An 18,016-nucleotide genomic window follows, 5' to 3' on the forward strand; every position below is an offset into this window, starting at 1 on the left:
AATAGGAAAGCCCTGATATGGGGAGAAGAGTCTCAGTTAACCTGGACAGTGTTACCCAGGGTTGTGAGAACAGCTTAATGATGGTCAACTCATGAGCCTGAGATCTGGGATCCTCTATTCTAGGGTGGAACTTTACTGCAGCACGTGGCTGCCACAGCAACAAAAGGACTGTGTACAATAGACTGAGAGTTTGCTGAGTTTCTTGGTTTAAAGAAAGCACAAATAACTCAACAGCAAGTGACATATTTGGGATATGAGATTACAGCTGGACTTTGAACCTTAAGGACTGCCAGGAAAGAAGTCGTCTGCCAAACCCCTGAGCTGCAAATTGCCAAGGAAGTGAGTAAGGGATGGCCAGGGTGCCTGAGGGCGGTGGCTGCACTGGTGCTTGTGGGAATACAAGAAAAGCTGTTCAGAGCAGCAGCTGTGGAGCAAGATAAACGGCATGAGAACCAAGGACACCTCTGCAAGGAGAAGAAGAGTCTCACAGCTCTGATTGGATATGTGCCTGCATGGACAGTTGAAAAGTGTTTTGTAGAATGCTTTGTTGACATGCAAAGGTGTTTGGGAAAGTTGTAAGGGCAGATGGGAAAGTTAGAAAATAACAACTTGTGAAGGTATATAAGGGATGTGAGAACTTGTAATAAACAATTTGGATCGTTCACATCTGAGTCCGTGCCTCAAACGCTGCAGAAAGATATGCGTAAATTTTATTTTTGATAATGAAATGTGAACTTCGGTCTAGAAAGGCAGCGTCGTCTTCCTTCTTTTGATGCTTTCTCAGGTTCACAGTCATCTAGAGGACTTGATAACCGGATTACGTACAGTACAGACTGCTGTAGAAGAATATCAACATCAGCAGGTATCTCAATGATTTCTGCAAAGAACTGGTTTAGTCTTTTTATTTCTTGTGTGTGGGTAATTGACTGGAAAGATTGGGTGTGCTGTAAAGTACAAATAAACTGACAAAATTGGTTTCAGGGCAAGACACCTTCAAGGGTAAAGGTTGTAAATCTCCACCTTTCACTGTTGCCATTTCTATCTTTGCAGTAGTATGAAAATGTTTGTGTTAATCAGCATGATTCTTTTGATGGATAGGATGGACAATGTCAGCAGGAGGGAGATGTGTGGTTGAGATCTGGGAGGGGAAACCTGGATGTGAGAAATGTATTTTATCTTCAGAGCTTTGTCATAGTTTCCACCTGAGCTCATTAGGTTCTTTTTCCATTTGTGAATATGTGTTGGTACTTTACTGCCCCGCAGGGGGCTGAGGTAAGGAAAGAACAACTAGGTGAAGTAATGCTGTGCAGTCAGTGGCAGGCAGCTGGGAAGCAGCTGGTGCACATGCATGGCTTAGCATCTTGTGTAACCTTGGAATATTCTTTAATTAGTTTGCTGTTGGAAAATTAAGCTGCTATAGGGAGAATAAGAAGGATCTAGTGGAAGGGAAAAGCTGTTGACTATCTGCACCAGAAAAGTCTGAGCTCTTTTCCAGGTTCCTTTTCTGTCTTTTGGTGATATACCAATTAGAAGGTTTTTAGCATTTTTAACACTTCTGTATTTTACCCATACATTGTCACATACGGAGAACCGACATTTAACATATCCTGTAAAGACACACGAGGAAGTTTTATGAGTTTGTTGTATAAGCCTTTAAGGTCAGGTTTTTATGTCCTTCTGTAGGCCAGGAATGTCTCATTTTTTCTTAAAATGTGCTATTCAGAGCATGTAGGCAACTTTCATTCTTTACAAAGAGAACTGAAAAAGCATTTGTTTACACACAAATGCATCTGTGATGCAAATCTTTGCTCCTTTGTGTAAAAGGATAAGTAACATTGCTGTTCTGAAAACATTTTCTTGCTCTGAGGAGATCTGCAGTTTTTTCACAGTCAGTGAGTGTAGGGAATTTTAAGTGGTGGGCACAGTTATAAATGTAGTCATTTTTGTATCATTATGAAATCTGGAGAATTTTATGAAGAAAACTGTGGGTTAATGTTGTATGTGTGTCTTCTTATCTCCAAACGATGTAACCTCATTTTATTGTATAGAGAGCATTCACTTTTTCCACTAGCATTAAGTGCTATTCTTGACGGTGCTTCTCAAGCCATCTTTTATAAACTCAGTGTAACATTCACTATAGATCCTTAGTGGTGAGAGCTTAGCCCTGCCTCCATTTGAGTTACTGGTTTGTAATGCAGTTTATGTGCAGTGTTGTTTCTCTGGTTATCTTGGCATTCCCTTTGTCATTGTTGTTTCCATAGATACAAAATCAGAATATGTTGGCTATGACATCCAGAGGCTCACGCATGACGTGCGAGGAAGATCGAAAGTCGAGAGCCCACCTTGAAGACCATATTGCTAAACTGAGTAGGGAAAATGCTGAGCTTTTAGAAGAAGTGAGCCCAGAAAACAGTCCCTAACACCTAGCCAATACCCAGAGCAATGCTGACATTTTCTTGAGTTCTTACATACTCTGATTTTATATCCCTGCTACTCAGGCCCTGAGTACTATTGTGATTTGGGAGTCATGAAGGAATTGAATAAAAGCCAAGAGTATATCTCAGAGTTGTGCTGTCACGGTTTAAACTAAAAATCCACCTGTGTCCATGACAGGGGCCATGGGCCCCACAGGGGCCCAAGGCAGAAAGGAAAAAAGTTAATTAGGAAAAGAAAACAGCGGCAACCATCTAAGGAGGCACACTTATTTACTAAATTACTATATTGAAATACAGGATAACACAATATAATACAATATAATTGAAAATTGAAAATTGAGCTAACGAATCAAGCAAAATAGGAGAGAGAATGAGTCCCGTAACCGAGAGGCCTACTGTGAATCTAGGCGAAACGGTGAAGGCTCCCACACACTCCCCTGAACGCCAGAACTCAAAAGACCTCAGTCTAGCCTGCGACAGAGTTATTAAAGTGTCCAGGTCCTGTGACCCATCTATCTCTGACCATGTTGCTCTCTGGGAGATGTAGTCTTCTTCTGTAAGTTGCAGATTCAGTAAAATTATTCATGCTTTATATGATGTTATGATGTGGAATACTGATAGCAAAATTACAAAATTATTAAACCATGACATGTGCTATCAGAAAGATGGTGTGGTTTGATACCAGTTGAGCAAATGGAGCAACGCAGCAGTTCCTGTGTTCTTTATTTGATTTCCTTCTGGTTATTGTCTGACCCCTTGATTTACAAGCAGGATTAAAACACCCCTTATTTTCAGTGCAGTGTATGGAGGAACTGCTGCATGTTTTCAGAATAACAGGAGCTTAAAACCCTTGCAGAATAAATAAGGTGCAAATGCAAACTACAGAACTAGTTGCCAGCTCTCCTGTGGTTTGTCTGAAAAAACACCACAAGGAACAGCAACTAAATTAGTAAACACCCACAAATAAGATATACACAAATAAGTAATGACTGAGAAGACACTGGTGAATTCCAGAAAAGCAGACTCTTCCACAAGAGCCTGCTGGTCATTGGAATGAATGCTGTAGAGTGTGCAGTGTTCTCCAGGGCTGTGGCTACCTGTGCAAGCTGACCTATTAGCAGAGGAACTGCGGAAGCTGTTCTCTAGCATCTTTTTTCCAGCTATTTGGGACGAAGCCCAATAAGGGGGCAGAGGAGCATTTGCTTCAGCAGGGGCGTTAATTGGTATCCCTAGGTCTTGGCCCGCTTGTGTGAAGCCTGAAGTGATTTAAATGTTTACAAGAATCCTGTGCCTCAGTGTTCTGCTGAATGTGGCAAAGGGATGGATATGTGCTATCTGCAGTTGCTATGTGTACTGTCCTGTGCTGAGTGTATCATGTATTTTTGTTTGTTTGTTTTTTGAAAGTGTGAGAATGAAAGAAAGCAGGTGAAGAAGCCGATAGAATTGAAACTGAACTGCAGAAGGAATGTGACAGGTATGGCTCACTAGTACTTGAAAGAGAGCTCATGTAGGTTAGAAGTCAGGCTTTAAGGAACTTGAATGTAAAAGTAGGTGTGTTTAACTCTGAACAAATTCAGATCTCACATCAGTTCTTGCAAGACAGTTCTGGTACATGAGCCTATGATTTTCTGTAGCTGCCATAAGAAGAGCAAATGTAGGCTGCCTTGCACTTCTGGGAGGGAAGTCTTTTTTTCCTCTGTTGAGGTGAAATTTGGACCCTCCAGGTGATCTATTGCATTGAAATGCTGTTTTTTCTTATTAACTTTTGGCCTGTTGAGCATGTTAAAAATGAAGCAAGCCATAGCTATGCTTTTCTTGTACAAGCGTGACAAATAGATACCTAGTTCCTTTGCTTATTTTCTTGACTGATTTGTTGTGCAGGTTCAAGAGGCTTCTGAAGAAAGCTGTGAAAAAACTAAAGATGCATGAAGCCAAAGAAAGAGACTCCCGATTTAATTTCCAGGGAGAAATGAAGAACAGGTATTCTGAAATGGTGAATGAAGATGACAAATTAAGAACATAGGCAAGTTCTTGTTGTTTCTTTTTGGGTTTTTTGGTGTTTTTTTTTTTTTTTTGGGGGGGGGGGGGGGTTGTTTGTTTGTTTGTTTTCTTTCTTTCTTTTTTTTTTTTTGTTTGGGTCATGTTAATTTCTAGAGACTTGTAATATTCTTTTCAGTAGGTATGGAAAAGTTATATTTCTGGGAGAGAAAATTGGCTTCACAGTTGACCTTGGAAACTACTGAAACATCTCATATTTTGTACATACTCTTGCAACCAGACACTGGATTTGACCTAGAGAGAAAATACCTTCCTTTACCACTGCTGTGGAAGCTGCTTTACACAATTAGCATTCTGCCAGAGTCACTGCTGCTGTTCCTAGAGTTATTTTTGAAGCAGGGAGCCCTTGAGAATCCAGCTGTTGCTTCACAGCTCTTCCAATTTCCCTGAATAGACAGAAACCCATTGCCATGTGCCCATTTGCATATTCAAACATAATTACATGTGTAGTAGGAGCCGTAGTATTTGCTTGGTCTGGGGATCTTGTCTGGAAAAGGCTGATGGATGGAAGTACTGAAAATCCTTTTCTGCTTCCATCAAGATGTGTTTCCATGAACGAAAGAGGGTTTAGCCAGGGAAAGTTAAGACATCCCTGGCAGTTAATGTTAAGGCTGAAACTTTCATATATATATATGGGCATGTAATAACAGGATGCGGAGAAATGGCTGTAAACTTGAAAGTAGGTAGATTTAGACTAGATATTAGGAAGAAACTCTTTACTTCCTAATGTAAGGGTGGTGAGACTCTGGAACAGGTTGCTTAGAGATGTTGTGCATAGCCCCCATCTTGCAGGCATTCAGAGCCAGTCCGGATGGGGCTCTGAGGAACCTGGTCTAGAGGGAGCTGTCCCTGCCTATAGAAGGGAGATTGGAACTGGGTGATCTTAAAAGGTCCCTTCCAGCCCAAACCATTCTGTGTTTCTAAAACCTGGAATTTCTTTAACTAGCTTTAAAAATTGTATTGGCTGATCATTGAATGTGAAAAAATGTTTCTTCCTTTATGCCTGTCCTTTTTGATTTGTGTTTTCCTTGGAAGTTTTTAAATATCTCTTTAGAGCGTAGCCTGATCAGTTATCAGTAATGTTTTTACAGTGACTGATTTGACTCAATCTACTGTAAAAGTAACATCGTCAGTCTTGTTTCTTTTCTTTCCAGCCACCGCTGAGCTTGAAACTGCTAGATCTTCTCCAATGAAATCTACTTATGGATCTTCAAAAAATCTCAGTGTTGACCAGGATCCCCTTTTGCAGAGTGGTACAGGAGTACCGGGATGTTTTAAACCCAAATTACCTAATCTAAATATATTTTTATTTAAAATGTAAAGGGAAAAGTACTGGAGATCATTTACACAGTTTAGTGTGGAAACATCTTTACTGCGGTTTGAATATAAATTTTAAATGTATTAAATAGGTTGACACTCTGCACTTACCTGTTGGTCACCAAGGGGTAGCCAGTTTATTTTGCACTCAGGATAAGAACCATATCTATTTTTTCTTACTATCAGACTGAATAAGGTTGGTTCTTGAACTTGACGGAACTGTCAAAATGTTTTTGACACGTTATTTTGCTCCACGTTTTTTGTTGAAGGTTTTACCAGAAGCATTCCTTTGGTTCTATTTAACCCTTCCACTGTTTGTGGTAGAGTCTCTAGTGTTATTTTAACGCATAGGAGATTTTGATTGGATTCCTGCCAGCTGTTTCCGTCCTGATGCTGTGAATATTTCTGCTGGTTAAGTGGAAGTTTTAGCAGTGATTAAGCTGGAGAAGAATGCACTTTACATTGCTGTCACTTTCACGCAGCTTGGGTTTAAAAATACTGTGCGTGTGTAGCAGTGCCAAGAAAGCTTTAATGTGGCCTTTTTGATATTTCTGACTTGATATCCTTGTTGGATTTTGTGTTAGAATTTGACTCATCTTAAGACACTCACAGTTGGTAGATGAACACATGATGAACCTGAAGCAGTTCATAGTGGGAAGAAGGAAAATTAATATTGCAACCTTCTGTCCAATTGGTACTGCACCTTTTTATATGAATGTATGTTGTGACACTAATATGCTATATTTAATTCCAGATATTTATGTTCCAACTTGATATTTAATAAACTTTCATATCTGGTACATCTTTGTTTTATTCTGTTGGCCTTCTTGACTTGCTTTCCACCTCATTCCTTGCCTCTATGACTTGCTACAGCCCTCCTCTGCTCACTTCCATCTCTCCTGGTGCCTTCAGTCTGCCCTGAGATCAGACAAGTGGCCAGCATGCATTTGTGTCCTTTTCCTCCTGGGTACTTGAAGCAGTGGGGCAAACAGCTACTATATGTCATAAGGTTTGTCATCATAGAAATTAAGGGGTATATGCTTGAAAGAAGTGTGGAGGGTTGTGATTTTAATGGGTGCGCTGAACCACTTTCAGGTCTTTGGTGGTGATTCATTAACAGGAAGCCGAGGATAAAGTCTCTGTTGTAAACCTGGCCATGCTTGGGAGGGGGATCTTTGGAGCCTTTTCTGCAGGTTGGCCATTCCTTTATGAGATAACTTCTGGTGGCCCTTTGTGCTCTCTCCAGCTGGTACAAGACAGCAGCCAGGTGGAAGAATATCTCCAGCAGAATCCAGACAGCAAAGCACTCATAGAGTACCTTGCGCTTCTCCATGTTGGTTAAAGCCAGTTCTCCCTCCTCATTTATCAGAGGGAATGCACTCTCCCAGGTCTGTCACTTCTGCCCAGTGCACCTGTAGGCTCCCTTCTGGTTATTTTTACATCCCTCGCCAAGTTCAGTTCCATCTGTGCCTCAGCCTTCCTGATCCCATGCATGTCCAGACAGCATCCCTGGCCCCTTCCCAGCTACCTGTCCCTGCTTCCACTGCATACAACAAGCATGCGGGGCAGGGCCAACCAAGGAGTCCTATTAAAACAAGTGCCACCAAAAACAGCTGACGAGCCTTGGTAATTGGGACTCCTTGCTGGGAGGCACTGAGGCCCCCAATTTGCCGCCAAAAATAACCTCTCCAGAGCAGTTTGCTGTTATCTGGGGGCACATGTCACAGATGTTAAGAAGACTCTACTGCCTCTGATAAAATAGAAGGTTACTACCCACTCAAGGTCTCATTTAAGTAGGGTCCCAGGAGGCTGCAAAAAGGAAATTACAGAACATTAAAAGGGACTTTGAATCCCTTGGGAAGATGTTGAAGGGATCAGGAACACAAGTAGTCTTCTCTGTACTGCTGACTGGGGGCTGAGAAATGAAGAGGGAGAATGGGTCAGGTAAATTACTGGCTCAGGTAATGGTGTCAGGATCAAGGTTTTGGTTACTGTGATCTTGGGCAGGCCTTTGAGGGACCAGGTATTGTTGCATTAGGCGTGCACGAACACTCGGGATGTAACGCGATAGGCCCTCCCCTGCTCGGTTATGCATATGTAGAAGGAGTTATGCATATGTAGAAGGGGTGTAGACGAAGTAGATAGCGGCTTATTTAAACTGCTAACACACACAATAAAACGCCATTTAGCTATTCACCATATTGGTGTGAACGTGTAGTTAAATGGGCCCCGGCTGGACCAGGCCGGATTCACGGAGGCTTAGCCCTTGAATCCTGGCGTGAAAGGGACCACTGGTAACAAGTGGTGCCCCGTGTGAGGACGTTAGGATTCAAGGCGTTGGACATCCTCTGCATGACCGTCGGATAAACAGAGTCTGTGAGGTCGGCGGCAGGCTACCGGCGGTAGGACCGTGGTTTCGGGGCCGAGCGAACTTCTTCGTCTCGGATCGACTATGGAGCAAGTCGTAAAGGTATTGCTTCAGTTTTGTAAAGACCATGGTGGCAAGCATGTTCCTTCTAAGAAGGACATCGCGGCCATCATTATTTGCCTAGAAAAGGAGAGAGAGCTTTCCTCTCCTCGGGAGATTTTGGACCACAATAAGTGGGACTCTTTAACTTTTTCGCTCTGTGAACGCGCAATGAATGAGCAGAAAGATGCTGAGCTCAAAACGTGGGGGTTGGTGCTTGGGGCACTGAAAGCAGCTTGGAAAGAAGGAAAGACTGATGCTCAGGTCGGGGATGCTTTGGGAATTGGGTTGGGAGGCTTTTTCTCTTGCAGATGTGAGGATTTGAAAGACAAAGACAATGTGGAGCGCGCCATCCCGACCGCAGCCATCACTCCGGCTGAACAACAACCAGATGGCCCTGTCCAGCAGCATTCCACACATTCCACATCCTTATCTCTTGACCAGCAGAAGCCTTCCTCGGAGGCCCCATCACCGTATCCAAAGAAACCTGCGTTCCTTCGCCCATCCTTGGGGGTGGGGAAGGGGAGTGAGAAGAGGCGGTAGGATGGGTCCCTTCCTCGAGATGGGATGGGTTGTGGGTGTGGTTCCGCCCCGGGGGGCTGGGTGGATAGGTGTAACCAAGATAGAAGCCAATCCACATCAGTGGGGGCGGGGGCGGAGGCGGAGGCGTTCCTAGTCATCATAACCCTTCCCCGAGAGGGTGGGCTGCTCGTCCACCTCTACCTGGGAGGAGGGGGAAGGGAGAAGAAGAGCGACCAAGTCACGGATTGGTCAAAGATAAGGGAGGCATTCCTTCTTGTCGTTAATTGGGGGTCCGGTCAGGGGGCCCTGGGCTCGAGTGGAGTCTCTGAAGCTGAAACAAGACCAGCTGATGAGAGAGCCACGGCAGTCAGAGTCGGTTAAACTGCTGTTAACAACTTTGAGAAGTCTTTTTTCATCTATGCTTTTGTTTGTTGTGGTTGTGGATTGTGATTGATATCAGTCCTTGGATGTGTTAAAACTACATAATTTGGTTATGGCTTGAAGACTGGTGGTTTAAGTAACTTGTAACGTATCTTGGAATTTGGAAAGTTTTGTGTGTGCACCTCTTGGGGAAGTGAGAAAGTAATTTTTTGACGTTTGTGCTTCTCCAAGGAGTTTATTGCTTTTGAAAAACCTAGAAATGTTTGCAGACCTTTTTTCAGGTCATCCTAGATTTCTGGTACTTCCTTCACAGTGATAATCATTCCTTTCTTTCACCTCTTTTTGTCAAACTGATTATGATTTACATGTAACTCCTCCATAGTGTTTCCAAATGAAATGAGCCAAGGGACCTATCTAATATCTGTTAGTTGTGGTTACAAAAGAAATCTATCATAAAGATCTTTGCACTGATGTTTTTCAGTGTCAGTTCCAGCCCAATGGTATCAGTGGACAATAATCATCCTTAAAACTATGCTACTTAAGCAAAAAAAAGAGGGAATAGAGATGGCACTTCCAGCAGGAAGGCTTGCTAAAATGACATATGTATTGAAATCAAGGATGTGATGATGGGCAACAACCAGTAGCCCTCACTTCATTTCAGTTAACAAGGAAAGAGTGAAAAGTCATGGAAAAAATATGATAATATTAAAGAATTTGGAATCAGGTTAATGGTCCTGCTGATAACTTGGAGGAGAGCAAGAATGCTTAGGATAAACTGTATTGGTTATTGTCACTGTCTTTGTGATTGTTAAATGCAAATGGTATATGAAAATCTTAATGTTATAGGGATGTGTAAACATGAATGCTATATGGAAGTGGAATTATTAATGTTATGTGCAACTGTAATTGAGGGTACGAATAGTGGAATTGTGAAAAACGAAAAACAGGAAAAAGGTTACAGAAGAACAGTGAGTTAAAATATTTAATGTGACCTGCTCTAGCGAGAGAAGTTTAAGTGCCTGCAAGAGAACGCAAACCCCCGCGTTGCCCCCCCTCACTGCCTACCCCCCTCCTCCGCCGCTTGTGAAAGTAAACAAATCGTTACTTCCGAATGGGGACAAAAGCAAAACATTGGGAGTGCAACTGCCCCTAGTTTAGTGTGAATCACTACCCCTGCTGGGACCCGAATTACAGACAAAGTAAGTGATAATTTGGTGTGGGTAGTAGAGGCCCAAGACAGGGATAAGAATGCAGCACCAATTGCATTCAGAGTAACACAGACAGCTCAGCTGATTGAGCTTTGGTCATACGTGAACCCATGGTCTCTTGCCACTCACTCCAAACCGCCTCAGTTTTGGTGGGTCTTGCCAGTGGTCTTTATAGTATCTGCTCACACCCATGCCAGGTGCACAAGCTAGACGTCCCGTGATCATGCCAGGATGGTCTGTCTGGCAGGAATTGTTACAATCTTTCGGTTTTCTTCCTCTTTGTCTGCAGAGCTGTTTGCACCTCTGAAGGCCTCTTGCTAGTCCCAGCAAGAATGTCTTCATTTTCTCCCAATAATATACTCATTTAGGGAACTAGGGTAGGGGACTTGGACAAATTTGTTGATGGAGCTTGGAAATTGTATGGAGGGGGAATTGTGGTGGTGCAGTTGGGAGGAACGGTGGCAGCTTTACTAGAGCAGATCCTGAAGATCCCAGGATGAGTTTTGCCCCCAGTGGGCTGAATGCAGTGTGCACACAGCAGTGCGAAGATATTTGTTTTCTGGCAGATACAGGTGCATCTCACTCTGTACTGCACCAAGAATTACTACCCATAGATGGTTTTTTTAACTATAGTAGGAGTAGGTCAACAAGAAAAGCTTACCAATTAAATAAAACAAAAAGAAGAAAGTTAAGGGTAAAACAAGTAACAATAGGAATAAGTAACTATAGCTGTAAATAACTTTCTCTGAGTAGTCTGTATTGTAGAGAGATCTAATATAGTGGTTTGTTAACAAGAATTAAAACAGGAGAGAATCTGAGATGGGTGAGAAAGGCAAAGTGCACTTTGAAGCAGGGGATGCCCTGCAGGCACTGCCTATCACATTCACCACTATTGTGTTCCTTCTCTCTCCTTTTGGTGGTTTATCACCTCGTAGTTGTCAATAAGTAATAATACATTAGCTTAGAAATTTCCATTTATAGTATTGTCTAAAATGAAAGCTGGAATCAGTGTGTATATGTCAACTCAAAAAATTATGACCTTACATGTAACCTTATGTTTAGTGCGTTATCAGTCAAGGTTTTGATTGAGTGATGATGATTATGTTAACATTTAAGTCCCCTGCAGCTCAGCGACACTGGGCCACTGCCATCGTGGTCCTTGGTGTGCCGCGACATATCAAGACAGACAATGGCTTGTGCTTCATCTCGCAATCTACTCAAGAATGGCTTGAGCATTGGGGAATATCGCACTCGACAGGAATCCCTGGGAATTCCCAGGGGCAAGCAATTGTGGAGAGGGCCAACCATCTCCTGAAGGACAAGATAAGTGTCCTTGGAGAGGGGGAGGGTCACAGAGGTAGGATCTCGGTAGCCCAGCAGGTGGATGTATTGGCGTAGCACATTATGCAATCAATCATTTTGAACGAAAAGGTTATGCCTCAGTAAAATAGAGAATCAGGAAAAATTTTATGGGTCCCATCGAGAAAAATAAAACCTGATACAGTGATCACCCATAAGGATGTTCTGGGAGAAACAGAAAGCTAATCGAAAGCTGAGTACTTTTCTTTCAGGCACACAGTTTTACAGAATAGAGCTGCAATAGATTTCCTGCTGCTGGCTCAAGAAGCACAGGTGCAAGGACTTGGAATGAGAAAATGGAGTTCCAGCGGATATACAAGAAGCTTTGCATAGAAGGATGAACTGTATAATATAACCAAAGATGCCTTGGACATACTGGTTAGAACACCACTAACATTGTTAGGCATTGCACCACTTATCTCTGCATGTTTTGTAACCTGTATACCTCACTTTATAGTTAATATGTAACAAAGTTTAAATTGTATAAGGACTAACACTTTTATATATTAGGATTAGGATCGGTGCTTGCGTTGTAACGGGGCATGGTTTTGTTAAGCATGGGGGGGGGGGGGAATGTTGCATTAGGCGTGCACGAACACTCGGGATGTAACGCGATAGGCTCTCCCCTGCTCAGTTATGCATATGTAGAAGGAGTTATGCATATGTAGAAGGGGTGTAGACGAAGTAGATAGCGGCTTATTTAAACTGCTAACACACACAATAAAACGCCATTTAGCTATTCACCATATTGGTGTGAACGTGTAGTTAAATGGGCCCCGGCTGGGCCAGGCCGGATTCGCGGAGGCTTAGCCCTTGAATCCTGGCGTGAAAGGGACCACTGGTAACATGCCGGAGCTGCAGTGCTGCACTCAGTGCAATGCCGGAGCTGCAGTGCTGCACTCAGTGCAATGCCGGAGCTGCAGTGCTGCACTCAATGCAATGCCGGAGCTGCAGTTCAGCACTCAGTGCAATGCCGGAGCTGCAGTTCAGCACTCAGTGCAATGCCGGAGCTGCAGTGCTGCACTCAATGCAGTGCCGGAGCTGCAGTGTCGCACTCAGTGCAATGCCGGAGCTGCAGTTCAGCACTCATTGCAATGCCGGAGCTGCAGTGCTGCACTCAGTGCAATGCCGGAGCTGCAGTGCTGCACTCAATGCAATGCCGGAGCTGCAGTTCAGCACTCAGTGCAATGCCGGAGCTGCAGTGCCGCACTCAGTGCAATGCCAGAGCTGCAGTGCTGCACTCAGTGCAATGCCGGAGCTGCAGTGTCGCACTTAGTGCAATGCCGGAGCTGCAGTGCCGCACTCAGTGCAATGCCGGAGCTGCAGTTCAGCACTCAGTGCAATGCCGGAGCTGCAGAGCTGCACTCAATGCAATGCCGGAGCTGCAGTGCTGCACTCAGTGCAATGCCGGAGCTGCAGTTCAGCACTCAGTGCAATGCCAGAGCTGCAGTGCTGCACTCAGTGCAATGCCGGAGCTGCAGTTCAGCACTCAGCTCCACCCGTAGGAACCCACGGGATGAAGGGAGTCACCGCCTGGTTTTGACGGGACGCTGTGTGTCCCAGCTGCAGTGCTGCTGTCAATGAGGGGTGGGCAGAGCACGGGGCTGCGGGCAGAGCTGGGGGCGGAGCCTGCGGAGTAGCGACCAATGAGAGGGAGGGACGGGCGGTGGGCGGGGCTTGAGTGGAGGGGCGTGTCTATGCTAATCAAAGCCGCGGGGGTCGCCGGGAGCGCTCCGCCACGATGAACCGGGGCCCGGCGGAGCCGCTGTCGGGACCGAGAGGGAGTGGCACCGGCGAAGCGGGGTGGGAGTGGAGCGGGGGAGGAGGCGGAGGGGTCGGGGCGGGCGTTGGGTGCGCGACCGTGAGGTGTCGGGGGCGCACGTGGGGGCGGGTGCTGTGCGGGCGGTGTTACGGGTATCGCTTCTCGGCCTTTTGGCTAAGATCAAGTGTAGTATCTGTTCTTATCAGTTTAATATCTGATACGTCCTCGATGAGAGGACTTTATATTAAACGGATTTTTGGGTGCGGGAGTTGGACTCGGAGCTTGCTCCCTCCGCTCCGCGCATCGTCCCGGTATGGCAGTACCTCCGGGCATGGTGCACCTCCCCCGGGAGGAGTGTGGTGGTGAAAGGCAGAGCTGGGCCCAGTGCTGGGTGGGGTGTGCAGTGATGGCCGGGATGAGGGCAGGGAGGGCAGCTCAGTCAGTTCCATACGGCACCGAGTTGCTGCGAGTGTGGATCTGCCTGGGGGGAGCGAGGCCCTGCACAGGGATCTGGACAGGCTGCACAGCTGGGCTGAACCAACGGGATGAGGTTCAACAAGAACAAATGCTGGGTCCTGCACTTTGGCCACAACAACCCCGGGCAGCGCTACAGGCTTGGGGCGGAGTGGCTGGAGGATTGTGCGGAGGAAACGGACCTGGGGGTATTGATGGAAGCTGGCCTGAACATGAGCCGACAGTGTGCCCGGGTGGCCAAGATGGACGACGGCATCCTGCCCTGTATAGAAACAGTGCTGCCAGCAGGAGCAGAGACGTGATTGTCCCCCTGTACTCGGCGCTGGAGCGGCCGCACCTCGAGTGCTGTGTCCAGTTTTGGGCCCCTCACTGCAAGAAAGATATTGAGGCTTTGGAACGTGTTCAGAGAAGGGCTACAAAGCTGGTGAGGGGTCTGGAGCACAATGGGGCCATATGAGGAGAGGCTGCGGGAGCTGTGATTGTTCAGCCTGGAGAAGAGGAGGCTCAGGGGAGACCTCATTGCTCTCTATAACTAACTGAAGGGAGGTTGCAGTGAGCTGGGGGTTGGCCTCTTCTCTTGTGCCATTATTGATAGGACTAGAGGGAATGGTTTCAAGCTGCAGCAGGGGAGGTTCAGGCTGCACATTTGGAAATATGGCTTCTCAGAAAGGGTGGCCAGGCACTGCAATGCACTGCCCAGGGAGGTGGTGGAGTCACTGACCACAGGAGTGTTCAAGAAATGTTTGGATGTTTTGTTGAGGGATATGATTTAGCTGGGAAGTATTGGTGATGGTTGGACTGGATGATCTTCGAGGTCCTTTCCAACCTTAATAATTCTGTGATACTGTGACGTCCAGGCAGTCAGGGCCCAGCCAAGGGAGGTTGTGCCCTGTCTCCCCATCACCAGAGATCTCAGGGCATGAGAAAAATCGCTTTCCTCTGCAGAAGTGAGCTCTGAGCAGTCCCTGACAACTGGAGCAGAGAGAAAAGATGGAGCCCAAGTGCGGCCCTTAGGAGGATGGGGCTTTTCTTCAGGGCAGCTCTCCTCTTGATCCGACAAATTCACACTCTTCTTCTCCAGGTCAAAGCTCTGCAAAGAAGTAGGACAAGAACACGCTGAAGAGCATGACAGGTACACTGCTACGGTTCTATCAAATTCAGGCTAAAGCAGCACAAGCTCTTCAGAAGGTCACCACCTTCCCCCTGCCCACCTAGATATGAGCGGCACACAAACCCTGTGCTGTAAGCATAAGGCAAATCTTCCAGTTCCTGTGAAGTTTTCACCCTTCAGTACAGGCTTTTTCCAAGTGGGAGAGCTGTTAACCACCTCAGGCTGCACTCCCTGCACTCCTCCTCCTCCTTTCTTACCTCCAGTTCTTGCATGACCTCATCCATGAAATCTCCTGAATTCTGTTTGTAAGTAACTGCCAGCTTGATGGTGTCATTGAAGAGCTGACAAGGAAGAACACTTTGTCACTCAAAGCAAAGAATGATGGGATTCTTTAATATATGGAAATTGTTCCCACACCCCACAGGGAAAAACCCTCAACTCTATAACTGCTTACAGTCAGTGGGACAACCCACGTACCAAAGAGAGGCACTACCCCATTTCCCACCCCGTGCTTATAGCAGTCTCCATGTCCCTGGGCTGTACAGCTGTGATTTACCTTCACTACGTTGGTGCCATCTGCAGCAGACACAAAATAAAAGGGTGTCATGGAGTCCTCTCTAGAGCTCACTCCGCGACAGTGGGAACAAACCCAGGGGAGCAGGAGCAAAAGTGCCTCCCTTTCTCTAGCGGCACGGCACGGCACGGCCCAACCACGTGTGTTTCGGGAAAGGGGAAGGCAAGGGAGATTGTGATTGGGTCTAAAAAATAATGAAGAAGGAAAAAGGTCATCTGAGAACGAATGGCAGTTTAATAACCTAATAACGCTAAACAACAACAAGAGAGTTTCAACAAAGAGAATACCAAGTCCCCAATCTCACCGATGGAGCTGTGGAAGGCGGGAAGCTCCGACCGCGTTGTCTCCTCGTAGGGAGCTGGGCCAGCAACCCCATCCTCTTCCCCACTTCCCTTCCGGTGCCCCTCCCCACATGAACATTTAAGGCAGTCCACAGAAAAAAAACTTGTCCCCTTTACTCTCATTATTAGGCATGGTGTTCTGATGTGGAATACCAACACCAACCAAATTACAAAACCATAACAAAGGGCAAACTGAACTTTGGGTGAAGCTGAAGCTTTTCTGGGTCATCTTGATATCCGCTGAGGGGAAAAAAGAAATGGAGAAATAGTAAAGCACTGGTATAGAAAGAATGGCGACAAATACAGGGATGGTGGAACACATGTGGATTAGATCCTAAAGCAGCGATCAAGGCCCCCCCTTTGCAGTACAAAGCCATGCGGGTCCCCCACAATTGTGAGAGGGCTTTAAAAGCTATGGCATCAGCACACAGCTGGCAAGAAGATACAGACAGGAATGGGCTCTTGTTGCTTTATTTGTGGTGCTTGATGCAGCCTGGAGGAAAGGCTCATATGAGTGGGATGGATCTTGCCCTAAGCTCTACCACTGAACCCAATGAACTGCTCTACACCTGGCTATTTATTTGGTACCATAGAGCCCGGAGGGAGCAACACTAAAGGATGCGCTTGGGCCCAACAGAAGCACGACATCCCTTCACAGTCGGATAAAAGAGAACAACGTCACAGTCCCGAGGAGCTTCAAGAGGCAAAACCCATCAATTGTATTGGCGGCCGCCAGGAGCCCCCGGCACCGGCCGGACATGGGGGGACGCGCGGCCACGCTCTTGGATTTGCGCACGGCGCTGCCGCCCAGAGCGATGATCTGCACGGCCTCAGCCCGGGGCTCAGCCCGGGGCTGCTCCGCCGCCTCCGCCATCGCTCCAACGCTGCGTCCCCGCCGCGCGATGCATTGCGTCATCACCCGCGCGACGTCGCACTCTGATGACGTCATCACCGCAGCGCCGTCTCGTGGAGTTGAAAGGCGGGGTCAGAGCTGGGGGCGGAGCCTGCAGAGTAGCGACCAATGAGGGGCGTGTCTATGCTAATCAAAGCCGCGGGGGTCGCCGGGAGCGCTCCGCCACGATGAACCGGGGCCGAGCGGGGCCGTTCCAGGGGGCGCAGCGGAAGCGGCACCGGCAAAGCGGGGTGGGAGCGGGGCTGGGGAGGAGACAGAGGGGTCGGAGCGGGCGGCGGGTGTGCGACCGTGAGGTGTCGGGGGCACGCGTGGGGGCGGGTGCTGTGCGGGCGGTGGGTGGGGTGTCGCTTCTCAGCCTTTTGGCGAAGACCAAGTGTAGTATCTGTTCTTGTCAGTTTAATATTTGATACGTCCTCGATGAGAGGATTTTACATTAAACGGATTTTTGGGTGTGGGAGTTGGACCCGGAGCTTGCAGTCTCCGCTCCGCGCGTCGTCCCGGTATGGCAGTACCTCCGGGCATGGCGCTCCTCCTCCGGGAGGAGCGTGGTGGTGAAAGGCAGAGCTGGGCCCAGTGCTGGGCGGGGTGTGCAGTGATTGCCAGGATGAGGGCAGGGAGGGCACCTCAGTCAGTTCCACGTGGCACCGAGTTGCTGCAAGTGTGGATCTGCGCTGGGATGCACTACCCAGGGAGGTGGTGGAGTCACCAACAATGGGTGTGTTCAAGAAACTTTGGATGTTGTGTTGAGGAGTATGATTAAGCTGAGAAGTATTAGTAATGGTTGGACTAGATGATCTTCTAGGGCTTTTCCAATCTGATAATACTGTGATTCTGTGATCAACAGCACCACACAGCTTGGTTGTTGCATTCAAACTCACTGTAGGTACTCATAATCCCACTGTCTAGGTCACTGCTAAAGATGTTAGAGAGCACCATTACCAAGATTAGGGATCTTGATATCAAGAATGTGGCTACCAGCAGGCAGCAAATCTCATGCTATAAAGGAACTCAGATGCCTGGCTATGACACTACAAGACCATCAGCTTTCCATTAAAATTCCAGTGCACATCTGAAATTCCATGTGAGAGTATAGA

General features: G+C 46.7%; 2 non-coding genes across 2 annotated transcripts; both read left to right on the top strand.

Moving 5' to 3' along the window:
* Nucleotides 1-13,663: 13,663 nt before the first annotated feature.
* LOC146755265 (U2 spliceosomal RNA) lies at nt 13,664-13,854 on the top strand. The gene has a single exon (XR_014938387.1). It is a non-coding gene; the product is annotated as a U2 spliceosomal RNA (small nuclear RNA).
* Nucleotides 13,855-17,265: 3,411 nt separating this feature from the next.
* Nucleotides 17,266-17,456, top strand: LOC146755266 (U2 spliceosomal RNA). The gene has a single exon (XR_014938389.1). It is a non-coding gene; the product is annotated as a U2 spliceosomal RNA (small nuclear RNA).
* The last annotated feature ends 560 nt before the right edge of the window (nt 17,457-18,016 follow it).

This window comes from Coturnix japonica, chromosome 35 (assembly GCF_054131305.1).
Source record: "Coturnix japonica strain WE chromosome 35, WE-NBRP24, whole genome shotgun sequence".
NCBI lineage: Eukaryota > Metazoa > Chordata > Aves > Galliformes > Phasianidae > Coturnix > Coturnix japonica.